At 42.3% G+C, this 18,192-nt stretch overlaps 1 protein-coding gene and 1 pseudogene across 1 annotated transcript in view; one reads left to right on the top strand and one right to left on the bottom strand.

The window, feature by feature from the left end:
- The window catches only part of Ankrd6 (ankyrin repeat domain 6), a 234,434-nt gene that overhangs the window by 79,136 nt on the left and 137,106 nt on the right, over positions 1–18,192 (top strand). The window lies entirely within an intron of this gene.
- Positions 12,712–13,744, bottom strand: LOC123462116 (annotated as a pseudogene).

Here is an 18,192-nt window from a genome sequence, read left to right as displayed (position 1 = left end):
GGTTCGTAGCATGGCTTCTCTTCTGCAGTGTTACTATGTCCACATGGGCTCTTCATGACTTTTGTATCTAGGTTTATTCCAAGAAGAAGAAAAATGTGCCACAAACTAGAATAATGCTCACTGAAATACCTAAAGCTGCTATCTAACCTGCTCTGGAGAGTCCTGGGCAGACTGTTCACTGTCTCCCGATTCTATCACTTTCCATTCACAAATTCAGGCCTTAGGGTGAAGCTGTTGTGATGGTGAGATTGTTGGTCATCTTTTCCACAGCTGGTGTCACTTTCTTGCTGCATTTGATGGCCTTGATGTTTTTGGAGGAAGGAAGCAGAGGCTTCTGTTATGTAGACAGCTGCTGATTTGGGGAACAGCCCAGGGTTGAGCTCTGGGGTTTCCAACCCTGCTTCTCAGGACAGAACTACAGGCCACTGTCCCTGTATTCTTCCTCTTTTCTCTGAGGTGGAATTCAAGGAAAAATATGAGAGGCTGCCTGCCGTGATACCTGAAGTGCTCATCACCAGAAAGTAGACATGTATACTGTAGTTAGAAAAATATATCATGGACTGGAGAGAAGGCTCAGCAGTTAAACACACTTGCTTGATGGCCCAGGTTTGATTTTCCAGTGTTCACATAGGCCAGATGCATAAAGTGGTCCATGTGTCTGGAGTTTGCAGCCACAGGAGGCCCTGGTGTAAGTATACTCAAGCTCTCTTTCTGTCCTCCCCATCCTTCTGCATTCCCTCTCTTTCTCTTCTCCCTCCTTCCCAAATAAGTATATAAGTATTTAAAAAAAGAAAAATCCATTAGCTTGCAAATACTTCACCAGACATACCTACTATTAAAAATAACAAGGGAAAGCTGGGTGTGGTGGCTCATGCTATTAATCCCAGCACTTGGGAGGCTAAGGTAGGAGGATCACTGTAAGACATGCCTGAGCTATAGAGTGAGTTTCAGGTCACCTGGACTCGAGTGAGACCCTGCCTAAAAACAAACAACAAACCAAGCAAAGCAAAACAAAACAAAGCAAAACCAAAAAAGGCTTTGCTGGTTGAGGAGGTGCACACCTTTAATCTCAGCACTTGGGAGGATTGCCATGAATTTGAGGGCAACATGGACTATAGAATGAGTTTCTGGTCAGCCTGGGCTATAATGAGTCCCTATTTCAAGAAAATAAAAGAAGCCGGGCGTGGTGGTTCACGCCTTTAATCCCAGCAGTTGGGAGGCAGAGGTAGGAGGATTGCTATGAGTTCGAAGCCACCCTGAGACTCCATAGTGAATTCCAAGTCAGCCTGGGCTAGAGTGAAACCTTACCTCAAAAAACCATAAAAAACAGAAAAGAAAAGAAAAGAAAAATATCAATGGGAGGTAATTTAGTTAGTAAAACTTTTGTCATGCAAGTTTGAGAACTTGAGTTTGAATCATCTGCATCCCCATGAATGCCTGAGACAATGGACATCAGGCTGTAATCATAGCACTCAAGAGGCATAGACATGGGCTGGAGAGATGGCTTAGCAGTTAAGCGCTTGCCTGTGAAGCCTAAGGACCCTGGTTCGAGGCTCAGTTCCCCAGGTCCCACGTTAGCCAGATGCACAAGGGGGCACATGCGTCTGGAGTTCGTTTGCAGAGGCTGGAAGCCCTGGCGCGACCATTCTCTCTCTCTCCCTCTATCTGTCTTTCTGTGTCTGTCGCTCTCAAATAAATAAATAAAAAATAATAAAAAAAAGAGGCATAGACATGATTGGCTTTGGAGCAAGCTAGCAAACTAGACTAGCCAAATTGATGAGCTCCAGATTAAAGTGAGAGATTCTGTCACAATACATAAAGTGGCAGTCAGTCAAGGAAGAGCTGTAATAAGATTAACAACCTCTGGCTATGTTAATACATGTGCACACATGTTGTGTTCATCATGGACACATGCCATACACAGACACACAAGGGGAAAAAAAAGTAAAATAACAAGGTACAACTTGAAATGAGGAGCACCCACTCCTATGACTTTAGGGGAGATTATAGACAATGTGGGGTAGAAAAACATTTTGGAAATTTTTGCATTACTATTCTCATAGGAACAATGATGCCTTTAGTGCCTTTACATATTAATAATTGATAAGTGAGAGGATCAAATTTGCTCCAGTTTACAGTTAGTCCTAAGTTTCAGTTTCCCAGAGAGGCAGGCAAGACTTCTGGGAAAAACCATGAACAAAGGGATATTAATCCACAGCGACCCTGACATGTGGTGGGGGAAGATAGCCGCTCAGGTGCCTGAGTCAGTTCCTGCAATACCTCTGGACTATGACCCAAAAAAGGACTTGCCTAAGATAGCGGGCTCCAGGGCTGAGTCAGTGCCTGCAAAGTCTCTAAAACATGTCCAAGGATGGTAAAATCTGGGCCACAGCCAATCAAAGGTGTACAAATGTAACTGCTGCTTGCTTAGCCAATCATATTAGAAGATGACCTAACCCTCCTAAAATTCTGCTAGCTGTGCTTAAAAGGCCTCCTCTCAGGGTTGCCATTTTGTATGAATGGTTGACCCCTGCATGTTGGCTGATTCTGAAGAATAAACGCTCTTTGCTTTTATATACTATTTGAGTCTGGGGTCTTTTTTCAGTGATTCTCGGATCCTTACATTTGGGGAGTGGGTCCAGGATCAGCGGAGACCCCCCAGACTCAATAGTGGAGCATTTCTAGGGGAGCAGTTTATTCTCCACTGATCAGTGATTTGGGGTACCCCTCTGTACTGTGTCTGTTCTGCTCTGTTCCTTGTTTTTCCGGTAGATCTTGAGTCTGGGCACAATCTGGAGGCCCATGAAGATGCGCCAATTACTACCTCCAGGCCAGAGGTTCTGAGGATGCTCTGGACCCCCATCTGTTGGAGCCGGAGAGCTCCAGTCTGAGTCTGGTCTTGAAAGATACTGATGGGTCATGCCCATCTGGCGGAGCCTGTTTACGGGATAGGCCGCTGTCAGCATCATCTTGTTTTTTTTTTTTTTTTCACTCCTCAGGAGGTTTGTTTCTGTGTCTGTGTGTTTGTGTTGTGTTATTTATTTATTTTTTTACTTTCTTGTGAGACACCATGGGACAGGTGGTGAGTTACACCCCACTGGAGCTAGTCCAGTCACACTTCAAGGATTTCCAATGCCTGTCAGACAATCTGGATTTAACAAGGCTGGGAAAACTAACCATCTTTTGCAGGAATGAATAGCAAACTTTCAATGTGGGATGGTCGGAAGGAGGCACCTTCCACCTTTCCACCAGTACCAAGTTAAAGGTATTGTGGATGGGAATCCTGAGCATCCTGACCAGGTCTCATACATCATTGTTTCACAATATCTGGTGGAGAGCCCCACCACCCCCAGCTGAGACCCATTTTGCTGCTGACTGCAACGATCCTGTCAGTTAAGGAGTCTGGGCCGCTGAAGGACTGCAAGCTAGCAATCCTACCTCCCCTCTGTTCCCAAGGGGAACCTCTATCCACCTCCCTATATACCTATCCTGTGCTGGAATCCATTACTGCAAGTGGTTGCTGCCGATCTGGGCCCAGGGGAGGACAGAGGGAATATCATAAGTCCTCCCCATACACTGGCCTGGACCAGAAGACAGGGAGACTCCACCATGATTGTGTAGCCTTTATGAGCAACTGGCCCCCTGATCAGGAGGGCCAACAATATATTGTCCACATCCCTTTTGCCACTAGTGACCTATATAACTGGAAAATGCAAAATCTCAACTTCTCAGAGAAATAGGTCTGCTAGACCTATTATACTTTATAATGATTACCCACCAACCCACATGGGATGATTGCCAACAGCTTTTGTAAGTACTCTTCACCACTGAGGAAAGAGAACAGGTGCTAGCCACGGCCCAGAAGTCAGTTCCAGGGCCAAACAGCCAGCCTACAGTGCTCCAGGCCGACATTGACATGGCTTTTCCCTTGATTTGCCTAGACTGGGACCCTAACGACCCTGCAGGTAAGGAGAGGCTGAAGGTCTACCACCCAATTCTAATGGATGGCTCTGGGAGGCTGCCAGAAGGTGTACAAATTTGTCTAAAGTAGGCCAGTTCATACAAGGTAAGGAGGAAAGCCTAGGACACTTCCTAGAGTGACTGTTGGAGGCCTATTGGACTTACACACCCCTCAACCCTGAAGCGAAGGAAAAAATCAATCCACTGTGAACATGGCTTTTGTCAACTAAGTGGTGCCAGACATCTGCAGAAAGCTCCAACGACTAGATGAATTTGCAGGTAAGCAAATGGCAGAGCTCATAGCCATAGCAGGAAAGGTCTACAACAGTAGGGACACTCCAGAAGATAGACAAACAAAAGGACTTGCCAGAGTACTACTGGCAGCTATAGGGAGAGAAAGATTTGATTCCTTAAGAGATACAGCCTATGGAAAGGGGAAAGACAAACAAACCCCTCAAAAAAAGGAGGGACGACACTATCTCCAAAAAGACCAGTGTGCTTAGTGCAAAGCAATAGGACACTGGAAGAATGACTGCCCCAAAAAGCAGAGGGAAAAAGGACAAAAAGTTTTGGAGATAGAAGAACTGAGTGACTGAGGGCATCAGGGCTCATGTCCTCTCCATAAGCCTTGGGTAACCCTAAAGGTTGAGGGGAAGCCGGTAGAGTTCCTAGTCAACAGGGACACGACACTCCCTCCTAAAACAACCTAGGGGCCCCCAAAGGGCCCCAGTCTAACAAGAAAACATGGGTCCAGGAGTTCACTAGAACTAATCAATATCCATGGACTAACTGAAGAAAGGTGGATTTGGGAATGGGGTGGGTAACCCATTCATTTGTGGTTATCCCTGGGTGCCCATACCTACTCCTAGGACTCAACCTCCTGACCAAGATGGGGGCACAAATCCATTTTAGCCCCAAGGAAGTACTGGTCTTTAATGAAAATGGCCTCATACATATTCTAACTGTGTCTCTAGAGGAAGAATACAAACTCTATGGTCTGTCCCTCCAACTGCCAACACAGAACCATACTTGGAAAAATTATGGGAGGAAATTCCAGGAGTATGGGCAGAAAGAAATCAGAACTTGGCTAGCTAAACATTTGGTCCCAATTTTGGTCCAACTAAAAGCTGATGCTAGTCTGGCCCAAGTCTGCCAGTACTCCATGTCTTGGGAAGCATGTGGCCGGGGAAGATAGCTGCCCAGGGGCCTGAGTCAGTTCCTGCAATACCTCTTGACTATGACCAAAAAAAGTCTTGCCTGAGATAGCAGGCTCCAGAGCTGAGTCAGTTCCTGCAAAGTCTCTAAAACATGTCTAAGCATGTCCAAGTATGATAAAATCTGGGCTATAGCTAATCAAAGGTGTACAAATATAACTGCTGCTTTTGCTTACCCAATCACATTAGAAGATAACCTAACCCTCCTAAAATTCCCCTAATTGTCCTTAAAAGGGGCCTGTGTGCTCCTCTCAGGGTCACCATTTTATATGAATGGTTAATCGCTGCATGCTGGCTGATTCTGCAGAATAAACACAATTTGCTTTTACATGCTGTATTTAATTTATTAGACCAAACTTCTTTTTTTCTGGTGAAGTCCATATGTTGCTTATGTCATAAAGGTAATCTGGATGCACTCCGCAAAACCAAGACTATTTCTAGTTCAGTCATATTTTTCCAACACAGAAAAACAATACTGGCTGGAGAGATAGCACAATGTTTAAAGGTGCTTGCTTAGAAAGCCTGCTATTGACGGGCATGGTGACACACACCTTTAACCCCAGCACTTGGGAGGCAGAGGTAGGAGGATAACCGTGAGTTCAAGGCCACCCTGAGACTACACAGTGAATTCCAGGTCAGCCTGGACTAGAGTGAGACCCTACCTCAAAAAAAAAAAAGAAAATGAAAAGAAAAAAAAAAGTCTGCTATTAAGGGGTCAATTTTCCAGTACCCATGTAAAACCAGACAGGCATGCTCCTCGAGTTGATATGCAATGTCAAGGCCCTGACATTCCCATTCTCTCTCTCTCTTTCTCTGTCATGTGAAATAAATTTTTAAACAAAGAATAAAAAGAAAAGCACAGAGCTGGGCGTGGTGGCGCACGCCTTTAATCCCAGCACTTGGGAGGCAGAGGTAGGAGGACTGCCATGAGTTGAAGGCCACCCTGAGATGACAGAGTTAATTCCAGGTCAGCCTGGACCAGAGTGAGACCCTACCTCAAAAAACCAAAAAAAACAAAAAAGCCAAAAAAAAAAAAGCACAGTATTTATTATATATGAGGGGTGCTGCATCAGGACAAGGCTTGCAGTGAAGGCCAGGAGCTTTTGCTGCAACTAATTATAAAACAGCCTCCTGCCATTGAGGCTGGCTTTCCTCACATAGAATGTAAATCTTAGAACAGGACCTGTGCTTCTTCTGTTGTTTCCCCTTATGGAAAACTTACTTCTAAGTATTCCCTGCATTTTACCCTATAAGAAGAGTAAAATGGGGCTGGAGAGATGGCTTAGCGGTTAAGCGCTTGACTGTGAAGCCTAAGGACCCTGGTTCGAGGCTCAGTTCCCCAGGTCCCACGTTAGCCAGATGCACAAGGGGGCGCACTCGTCTGGAGTTCGTTTGCAGAGGCTGGAAGCCCTGGCGCGCCCATTCTCTCTCTCTCCCTCTACCTGTCTTTCTCTCTGTGTCTGTCGCTCTCAAATAAATAAATAAATAATTTGAAAAAAAAAAGAAGAGTAAAATGTTATATTTCTCTACATTTCTTTATATCAAGCTTAGAGAAAAAAATAGAAGTCATTTCCTTGTAGGAGCTCAAAAAAGAATGGAATGAAACACTTGCTTAAGCAGATGGGGATGGTAGATAAACAGGAGGTTCTGCTGGTCTGAAAAGCATTACCTTGGGCCTGCATTGTTGAACGCAATCCTTAAGGGCAGAGAAGCAGGACATTGGAGACTCTTGGTTGCAGACCTACTTCACAACCCCCAGGTGCTTCCTGTGACTGACCAACAGACCTGTTTACAAGTTTGTTTTGTTTTTCCTTCCTATAATCTTCTAAGAATAGAATGTCCCTGCTGCAATGCCCCAATTCCTCTTTATGTTTAACATTACTTTTATGGCTGTCATGGTAACATGTGGGTTGTGATTTATGGTTTAACTCCCATACTGTTTTTACTATAAACATTTTGTAGTTTTTTTCAATAAAAGCTGACACTCTGAGAAGTTTGGGATTGCCCTCAGAAATCCCACCCTCTGATGTGCAGCCCCCCGTGTGTTTCGGTTCGCACCCAACACTTTGTGAGTCAGTGTGCATCACCGGACCCCACTATAGCCCTTAAGGAGTATGTCTATAAGAGCACATAGTTATTGTCAGGGAAATCTTGTGTTTCTTTCCATAGAGCTGGAGAGCTCCCAGGAGTAGGGTTCTGATCCATATTTACATGCAGAAGAGACAGGCATTCCAGACAAATACAACACGCAGATCAGTCATTGTTGGATTGCTCATTAAAGTTACAGAAATATTCCTTAGAAACTTATTCCTTTGAAGAGCCTCCCAGAACTCCCAGCCATAGAATGCCTATGGTGTGGCTGTGACTAACCCTAAACCAAATCCACAAGAGGACTATGAAAAGAATCAAAAGACAAGGAAATTTCTATTCACTGTGTATTGTGCACTTTCTTTGTAATCAAGAAATTACTTACTTCAAGCCAGGCATGGTGGTGCATGCCTTTAATCCCAGCACTTGGGAGGCAGAGGTAGGAGGATCACCATGACTTCGAGGTGAATAGTGAATTCCAGGTCAGCCTGGGCTAGAGTGAGATTCGCCCCCCCCAAAAAAGAAATTACTTACTTCAAAGGCTTTTAAGACTTTCATCTTTATGAAAACCCTTCTATACAATACAATACCACAGTAGATGGTGTTTCATGCCATGTATGATGCTTAATGCTGTAATTATGGCCCTTCCCCCTTTTTGCTTCTTTCTCAATTTAAAGGTATCTTGGTATTTGTAAAGTTCAGGAGTGACCAAGGCCACAGAGACCACTCTGAGGCAAAGATGGAAGTTTATATTGGGGGAGGAGGGGAGAATCACTAGCTGCCAGGACTGACTCTCAAGAGCAGAGCAGTCAATTTGGGATTACAGATAATGGGCTATATAGAGCTCTTCAGTTGGGGGAAGGTGAGGAAGGGGGAAGTAAAAAAAAAATAAAAAAGGTTTCTTTAGGGGAGATCTAAGATAGCCAGGGTGAGACACTAGACCAGTAACCATGTGACTGGGGAGATAAGGGGGAGGACACCTAGAATTGGGGCATTGTTAGGCAAGGAAGGGATAATGGCTGAGTGGTTCCTTGAAGAATATGGATGACCCACTCCATGGTATCTGTTGCCATCCTGCTATCTTTGGTGACTCCATTTTCTGGAAGCCCATTTTGACCCAACATTCCAGCCTTTTGTTAATTATAAGATATGAAGGTTAATTCTCTCATGCTGACCATAAGGGCAATGAATTCTTATGGAAGAGTCTGCTGGATAATATAGTCAATGGATGTCTCTTCAGGGCAGGTGACAGGGAGGCAGTTTCATGGTGGCTAGAGGTGGCAGAGTAGTGAGATCAACAGTTCCAGTGTAGTGGGCTGTTATGACTTGGTCCTCAGTGAAGCAGAGACTTCACTCATACCATCCCTATATTGAGCTGGCTTCAGGGAATTAGCTGACAAGCACCTGTTATAGAGAAGGTGAGGGAGATGGGCTCATGAGATGATAGAAGGGAGAACAAAAGAGCTTGTTTATTCTGGTCAACAGCTATGACATCAAAATGCCAGGTGTAAAGGGAGGATAAGCATTTACAGGTGAAAGATAGAGAGCTTGGGGCATGAGGAGGCAGAAGGGCATTTTAGGATCAGGGAAAGTGTATGGACACAAGAGAGTTTGAGAGTGCCCACTGGGGTGGCAGTGTACTTATCTTTGGATGAAATAGGGTAACAGCTAAGGAAAGAGGGGGCCTGAGGAATAGCAAGCGGGAGGAGCTGGGGTCAGGGTAGGTGAAGTTAATCAGGGACAGGCAGAGGCAGAAGGCATGAGTTAATGTTCAAGTCTAATATTGTAAGTCAGCATCAGACTTGTAATTATATTGTGTAGTTCTGCTTTTCTCATTGGGTTATTAAGACCATGTAGGCTGCCAGAATTAACTGTATATTTTGGAGGTCAATAATGGCTCTGTAGGAGAGACTTGTAGGGACCTGTGAGGAGTTATATGACAGCATTGTCATCTGTGAGGATAAATCAAGGCCTTGCTGACCAGGTGGCTCTCCCTCTTTTGGGAAGACTGGAGGACTGATTTTCCTCCGATGTGACACTCCTGTTGCACATACACTGACTTGGAACTTGTTTCTGGTTCTGCACATCCTCTTGGATCAAGAAGACAGGTAACTTACCAGAGGCTAGAAGTTCAAGTGTCCCATCATCTCCTGTGGCCTTTTGACCAAGGAACAGGAACCAAAATATTGGTTATCCTTTTAACTCCAATGTTTCCAATTGATTTTGGCTTCTACATGTGGTTATTACTCACTCAGAGAGACTGTAAATATTGTTGTGCCAAGACCCCCAGTCACCTAGGAGTCACCCAGAGAACCGCCACAGAAGCCGAGACACTTGAATGTAAAAGCAGCAGGTTTCTTTATTGCAAGCCTAGGCCTGGGCTTTGTCCACACAGTCCAGCACAGTGGTAGTGAGGGAGAGAGCCCAGACCCTCAGAGGAAAGGGGTTTATAAAGGAAAGGTTTCATCATGTTGAGACTTCTAAAATGATTGGTTCTAAGAGGGCACACATGGGAATTTCAGAGAGGGCGCATGTGGAAACTCCAGCCTACTTATCTTAGGTAGTAACTTGTTTGCAGAACCTATTGCAAGAGCTGTTTGAAGAACTTATCTTTTGCAAGAGGCCAGAGCCTCCATGGCTAGGTATCTCTGGAATGTCCTTGAAGTGGAGGCTTCCCAGGAATTGGGGGGTGGGGGCAGGGCTATAGCTAAGCAAGCACAGATACAGGGGCAAAACTAGCGCATTAGTCAGCTAGTTCCTCACATGAGTCAAAATGGCTGTCTACTTTTAAATGGCAGCACCACTGTCCAGCCACTAAGCAAGGTCACAGAAGCCGGATGCAGCACATTACTTCTTGTTCTCTCACATATGACACGACAGTTTAAAATCATTTTGATTAATATTTAAGTTTAGTTGTTAGGTGACAATGTAAACTATATCTGGGACATAGAAAGCATACACATTCTATCTTTTAAGTGTCTGTCCATTGTAAGTATAGACAGAATCTTTTAGTAGCCCTGAAAACAATATTTTATCAATAACTTTAAGGCAGTTGATTAAATCTAGAAATTGTATACCAGTGAAAATACAAGACATTATAAAAACTTAGCATCTGTGTTTTAAAACAACTTTGGCTAGTCTGCATATCAATGCAAGTAGAACAATTTAAAAGATTATTTTTTAGGAGAGGAAGCATATCTTAAGTATCAATATTTCTATAAGCAATGAATTTAAGATGCCAGAAATGAGACAATTAATTAAGTGAAACCTTGACTGAGACTGACTATACATAGCTTAAGAATAAAATAAAACTTGGTCATTGTTGAGTTAAGCAAGCCTGATTTTAACATGCATTAGAGACGATATGACAGACACAAAGCAATTTTTTTCTTTCTTTTTTAGGAACAAAATCACTTTATTCCAATTAACTCACAAACATCACAGCTGGCTCTGGAGGCCACACAACACTTGCCCAACACAACCTATACATCTCAAAGAGCTTCTGCACCATCAGGACACTTTCCAATGGCCACTCTGAAGCAATGGATCTGTTAATAGAGTTTAATTTAGAGTTTTACACATTCACTATAATTACATTTTTATGCTAAAGCAACTTGGTCATCAGAGCAGATTTTCCATTTCTTCAGGCTGAATAACTTCTTAGATTAATCCATTTGCTATTCTGCACTGTTTCAGCACTTCATTGAAATCTTCACAGAGCTTAACATCAGCCTGGTTTTGGGCACACTCCAGGAACTGTTTGATCTCAAAAAAGCAAGGCTGCTGCTCTGCTGGCCTGGCACCCTGAGGCTCCTGGTAAGTGATATCAGGCTTTGTGGGCTCAGCATCCCTACCGCCACTGAAGCTACAAGTGAGGGCGTGATCCAGGGTATGGCTACTGATTTCTATGTATTTATTTTGTATCCTGCTACATGGCTGTAGGTTTTGATCAGCTCTAACAGTTTGCTAGTAGAGTCTTTAGGGTCCTTTATGTATAGAATCATGTCATCTGCAAATAATGATAACTTGAGCTCTTCCTTTCCAATTTGTATCCCTTTTATGTGTGTCTCTTGCCTTATTGCTATGGCTAAGACTTCCAGAACTACATTAAATAAAAGTGGGGACAGTGGACACCCTTGTCTTGTTCCTGATTTTAGTGGAAAAGATTCCAGTTTTTCCCCATTTAGTAATATGTTGGCTATAGGCTTGTTATAAATAGCTTTCATTATATTGAGATATGTTCCTTCTATTCCCAGTCTCTGGAGGACTTTTATCATGAAGGGATGTTGGATTTTGTCAAATGCTTTCTCTGCATCTAATGAGATGATCATGTGATTTTTGTTCTTCAACCCATTTATATAATGTATTACATTTATAGATTTGCGTATATTGAACCATCCCTTCATCTCTGGGATAAAGCCTACTTGGTCAGGGTGAATGATCTTTCTGATATATTCTTGTATTCTGTTTGCCAGTATTTTGTTGAGAATTTTTACATCTATGTTCATGAGGGAGAGTGGTCTGTAATTTTCTTTTTTTGTTCTATCTTTGCCTGATTTTGGTATCAGTGTGATGCTGGCCTCATAGAAGGACTTTGGTAGAATTCCTTCTTTTTCTATTTCCTGGAAAAGCTTTAAGAAGCAATGGTGTTAGCTCTTCCTTAAAAGTCTGGTAAAATTCAGCAGTGAATCCATCTGGGCCTGGACTTTTTTTAGTTGGGAGATTTTTTTTGTTTTTTTTTTTTTTGTTACTGAGCTTCACATTAGCTGGAATTTTATTTGGTTAAAACCTTAACATTGTCAGTATGAAAGAAATCCAGATGTGTAGCTTTATCTTGCCATTTAAATTCTAGGGCATCTCTCTCTCATTTTCTTTAATTTTGATTCTGGGTAAAATTTTATCCAAAAACATCATACATATATAGTCTAAAAACACAAACCATTGGAGAATGAAATATGAAATTGGGAGTGATTTCAGTTTTGGCGACCTCTGTTTTTTTTAAGCTTATTAAGGACAATAGCGGAATAACAGGATCACTGGCTCTGAGTCTAAGAATAGGTATAAAATTAAAAAAACCCCGGATCCCCATGCAAGCTCAGGAACCCGATTCCTCACATACTCCACAGGAAACAACATGAGTACTTTCAGTAACAATTCAGAATTCATGTTTACCTACTTGCCTCATCAGTGCAAGTTTAGAGTCGTGTTTTTTTTTTTTTTTGGACATTTATGTATATAAACTCAGGTTAAATAACAACTTGTTTTTAAAAAGTACAGGAAAAGAAAGAAGCAATCATTTTTAACTAAAATCTGTTATTTTTTGATAACTGTTCAACTTGCTATTCTTTAGCAAAAAGCAGTTTCCATAGTGTCCATCTCAGATCTTATTGCTTTACAGTTGTGGCATACCTTCCATTAAAAATAAAAAGATGAAGCATCAATCCAGTGATTAATTTGACATGGCTTTCATTGGGGGGGGGGAGAGTTGGCAAAGAGAAGAGAAAAACAGACAAAATGGTAACTTAAACACTTCAACATACAATGGTTTTCTGAGAGAGAGTGAAAGAGAGAGAGAGAGCAAGAGAGAGAGAGACTATTTTCAACAAGTGGAAACAAGCACTGAAAGCCCATGAGTCAGGCCATAGCCAATAGCCAATACCATGTTCTATCTTATGTAGCTTTCTATTTTCCCCTTCTTTTTTGCTTTTTTAATTTTTTTTTTTAATAAAATCTCTCCCCAAACCATCATCACTTTTAATCTTCCCTAGACTGGGCTTCATCTTCAGACCCTTCATCTCCAGACTTCTCAGGTGGAGGACTTGCAGACGCCTTCTTTTCTGGAGGGCTCTCTGGCTCATCTTCTTCTTCTTTGGGAGAAGGCGTCTTTTCCTTTGACACTTTTGAAGCTGTGGGGCGGCCCACCTTTCCTTTGCCTTTTACTGGACTTGGCGTCACTGTAGCCTTTAGTCTGGGTTTTGGCATCTTCTTTTCTTTTCTCTCAGGTTTGGACTTCTTAACCATCTTTTTGTTTTTCTTTTTTGAACTTCCATAGTCACTGTCATCATCATCTTCCATTAGGAAATCCTCATCGCTGCCAGAATTTTCCTGGAATGGTGCCTCGTCTTCTTCTTCTGGCTCTTCCTCACTGCCCACATCCTCCAAGAGCATCTCTCTCTGTTTAGATGCTGCTTTAGATGCTGCCTGCCGTTGCTGGCGCACATTTTTGTGATCATCTTTTTCATCTTCACTGTCTTCTGCTGAGTGAGAATCATCCTTCTTGGTCTTCACATCTTTTTCTTCTGAGTCTTCACTATCTTCTTGTGAATTCTTTTCAGATCGCTCTTATGTTTAGCTTCTCGAGGAGATGATCAAATTTTCTTAGTGGGAGGGCCCGAATCTCTTCCATAATCTTTGTCTGCATCATCAGATTCCTGAAACTGTGAATAATCAACGACCTTCCTATTTCTGACAGGCCGAGACATGTTTGCTGTGGAAACAGGACCGTGTGGATAAGCCAAGGACCAGGACACCCCCCCCCCCTGCTCTGCGCCCCACCCCTAGTTGGGAGATTATTGATAACTGTTCGGATCTCCATGTTTGCTATAGGTATTTAAGTGATTAATTTCATTTTGATTTAATTTAAGTAGGTCATATAAATCAAGGAAATCATTTCTGTCAGATTTTCATACTTTGTGAAGTATATGCTGTTATAGTATGTCCCTATGATTTTTTTATGGAATCTGTTGTGATGTTACCTTTTTCATCTCTGATTTTATTAATTTGTATCTCTTCTCTCTTTCTTTTGGCCAGATTTTCTAAGGGTTTATCAATCTTGTTTATCCTTTCAAAGAACCAACTCTTTGTTTCATTAATTCTTTGGAATGTTTTTTGTTTGTTTGTTTGTTTCTATTTCATTAATTTCTGCCCTAATCTTTGCTATTTCTTCCCGTCTACTGATTTTTGGTTTGCCTTATTCTTCTTTTTCCAAGGCTTTAAGGTGAAGCATTAGGTCATTTACTTGTGACCTTTCTAATTTCTTAATATAGGCACTTAAGGCTATAAATTCACCTCTTAGAACTGCCTTCATTGTGTCCCAGAGATTTTGATATGTTGTGTTCTCATTATCGTTTGACTCTATAAATTTTTTGATTTCCTTCTTGATTTCTTCATTGATCCATTCATCCTTTAGTAGTGTATTTTTTAGTTTCCATGATTTTGTGTATGCTCTATAGCCTTTATTGCTACTGATTTGTAGTTTAATTGCATTATGGTCAGAGAGAATGCAAAGAATTATTTCAATTTTCCTGAATTTGTTAAGATTTGCTTTGTGTCCTAATATATGGTCTATTTTAGAGAATGTTCCATGTGCTGCTGAAAAGAATGTATATTCTGCAGCATTTGGATGAAATGTCCTGTATATATCTGTTAGGTCAATTCCTTCTATGACCTCATTTAGTCCAGATGCCTCTCTGTTTATTTTTTCCCCGGATGACCTATCAATTGATGAGAGTTGAGTGTTAAAGTTACCCACCACAACTGTGTTTGGTGTTATATGTGACCTTAGTTCTAATAGTGTTTGTTTTATGAGTTTGGGAGCCCCCATGTTAGGTGCATATATGTTTAGGATTGTAATGTCCTCCTTAATCAGTATAAAGTGACCTTCCTTAACCAACATTGGACTGAAGTCTACCTTGTCATATATTAGGATAGCAATCCCTGCTTGTTTTCTAGGCCCATTTGCTTGAAACACCATTTTCCAACCTTTCACCCTAAGATAATGTCTATCCTTTGTAGAAAGGTGAGTTTCTTGGAGACAACAAATTGTAGGATCCTGCTTTTTAACGCAGTCTGCAAACCTATGTTTTTTGGTTGGGGCATTGAGACCATTGATATTAAGAGATATTATTGAAAAGTGTGTATTTATGTTTGCCTTTTTTTTGGGGGGGGGTTCCGTTCTACCTTTGCTTTCTTGTATTACCTAGTATTTGAGTATGGCTTGTTTTTTCCAGGTTCCTTATATGTGTGCTTTTCCTTTTCTTCAGCATGGAGGATCCTATCAAGTATTTTCTGTAGAGCTGGTTTTGTCTTCAAATACTCCTTTAACCTGCTTTTGTCATGGAATGCCCTTATTTCTCCGTCTATTTGAATGGATAGCTTTGCAGGATAAAGTAACCTTGGTTGGCAGTTGTTATGTTTCAGAACTTGGAATACATCACTCCAAGCCCTTCTGGCTTTTAAAGTTTGTGTTGAATAATCTGCTATAATCCTGATGGGCTTGCCTTTGTAGGTAACTTGATTTTTCTCTCTAACTGCTTTCAATATTTTTTCCTTTGTTTGTGTGTTTAGTAGTTTGATTATAGTATGGCGAGGAGAGGTTCTTTCCAGGTTTTGTCTGGCTGGGGTTCTAAAGGCTTCCTGTATCTGCACTGGCACTTCTTTCCCAATTTGGGGTAAGTTTCCTTCTATGATTTTGTTGAAGACGCCTACTATGCCTTTGGAGTGAAATTCTTCTCCTTCTACTATGCCCTGAATTCTTATGTTTGATCTTTTCATAGAGTCCCAAATATCTTGAAATTCCCATTCATACTTTTCTATTAGTTTGTCTTTCTCTTTGTTGGACTGTATTAGATCTGCCACCTGGTCTTCTAGCTTAGATATTCTGTCCTCTCCTTCATCCATTCTACTGGTGAGATTTTCTACAGAGTTTTTTTTTTTTATTTCATAAACTGTGTTCTTCATTGCTAGTAATTCTGACTGGTTTTTCTTTATTATTTCTATTTCCTTATTTATGTCTCGTATTGCCTTCTTTATTTCATGAAATTGGTGTCCTGCGTCTTCTTTGATTCCTTTGATTTCCTATTTGAGTTCCTCTTTGACTCCTTTGATTTGTTCTCTGACTTCTTTGAACATATTTACAATCATTCTTTTGAACTCTTTCTCAGGCATTTCCTCTAACTCGTTCTCATTGGAGGTCATTTCTGATGCATTAATACTGTTAGGTTGATTTATATTGTCTTGCTTTTTAATGTTTCTTGTGTTATAATGTATATATTTTTGCATCTTGGATCAAGTTAATGCTGTATCAATTGATTTGATGTTATATATCTTCAGGATAGGAGCTTAAGGTGTTAGGTCTGGCTCTTAAGGCTCTCAGAGTATCTACAAAGGTGTTCCTAGGGGTTGAGTTTCCCTGCTATGGGAGTATTCAAGTAGGCTAGTGGAATAAAATACAGGTAAATTCTAAAATTTAACTAAACACTGTACACATTCAATCAAAAACAGCACTGAATATTTATGCAAGAGTAGCTATTTTAACAACCAGATCCTTTAGCAACAAAGAGGTTAAGATTTCAGTCTGCTGAGGGATCCAAGTCAGCTTGTGAGCAAGTGAGACCCTTCCCTGGTGCAATTAGTCCCAGTTACCTTTTTGGATGATTTTGGTCTCAGTCAAGTTGCTGGCTGGGTCATTGGGCTGTTGTCCTGATTTCTGGAGCTGGGCACTGGCTTTTCCTGTGGGGCAAACCGAGCCTGGCAACTGTGGCCCTCCAGATCAGTACCCCCGCTGCTGGAACCACCACTGGTGCTAAAGCTGCCGCTGCTGGGTCTGTCACCTCAGCTGGGTCCACTGCTGCTGCTGCTGCCACTGCTGCTGCTGCTTTAGGTGCTGCTGCTGGTGGATCTGCTGCTGCTGGGGCTGGAGCTGCTGATGTTGCTGCGGGACCCTGCTCCTGCTTACGCTCAAGTTGTTTTGGCCGGTTCCCGGGAATGCTGCTCTGTTTGCTGGAGCTGGGCACAGGCTGTTGGGAGGGGAGGGAGCTAGAGCTTCTCTGGTTTTCTTTTTTTTTTTTTGGTTTTTCGAGGTAGGGTCTCACTCTGGCTCAGGCTGACCGGAATTTACTATGTAATCTCAGGGTGGCCTCGAACTCTTGGCGATCCTCCTACCTCTGCCTCCCGCGTGCTGGGATTAAAGGCATGTGCCACCATGCCCGGTTCATGGTTCATGGTTCATGGTTCATGGTTTTCTTGCTGTTGCACATGTCCTTCTACCTTGTGATGTGCTCCTCCGTTGTTCACTGCCGCTCTCCCTTCATGTTTCTTGAGTTTGCCGAGAGCTCCGGTGTGAGTGGAAGCTCCCCTCACCTGGCTTTTCCTTTGGATCAAGCCGAGCCTGGCGGCTTTCTGGTGCGCTGCCGCTGCTGCAGTTGGTGGACCTGCCGGGGCCACTTTTGCCGGCTTGTGTGGGCTTTGGATCTCTTCTACTTCTCCACTGCTGTTTCGATTTCCTATACACCTTAGTTTTAAATAAAAGTGTGTATTTTGCTGAGTTTTTTCGGTCTTTTTCCCCCCTAGGCTGCTTTGGCGTGGCACCTAAGCTGCCATCTTAACCGAAAGTCTTTGTCTATGATCTTAATTACTTTTAGTGTTCCTTCTGGGGGACCCTCAATAGTAAAAATTGTCTATGCTGTCTCGTACAGTGGGCTTGGTAGAGAATGTCCCCATAATGAAATGGTACTCCTCAGAATAGAAATCATTCTGTAGCCTTAGGGCTGTGAGTCATGTCCATACTCTCACACACACACACACATTCATGCATTCAGAAGTTATGCCTTCCCATTTTAAATTTCTATTCTAATTACAACTCCAGAGATTAAAAGCAAACCTTGTTATCAGGCAGAGTGTCAGGACAGACTGAGGGAGCTGGAGTAACCAGAGGAGCTGTGGGGGCTTGGTCCTCTATGGCCTCAGGGTCAAAAGCAGAAGGTGAGGATGAAGCTGGGGGAGGGGCTAGAAGTGCCTTGTAAGAAAAGTAGGTAGGTCAGAGAGAAGGCCTTGCACACAGAGTGAAAAATAGGATAGTTTGGACCATTTTCCTGTACATTGGCAGAAGGTTTTTTTAATCACTGAGAATTTGGAAATCAAAAGTATCATT

This window comes from Jaculus jaculus, chromosome 7 (genome assembly GCF_020740685.1).
Source record: "Jaculus jaculus isolate mJacJac1 chromosome 7, mJacJac1.mat.Y.cur, whole genome shotgun sequence".
Classification (NCBI taxonomy): Eukaryota; Metazoa; Chordata; class Mammalia; order Rodentia; family Dipodidae; genus Jaculus; species Jaculus jaculus.
Note: the sequence above shows the minus strand (reverse complement) of the source record. Positions and strands in the feature narration are given on the sequence as shown.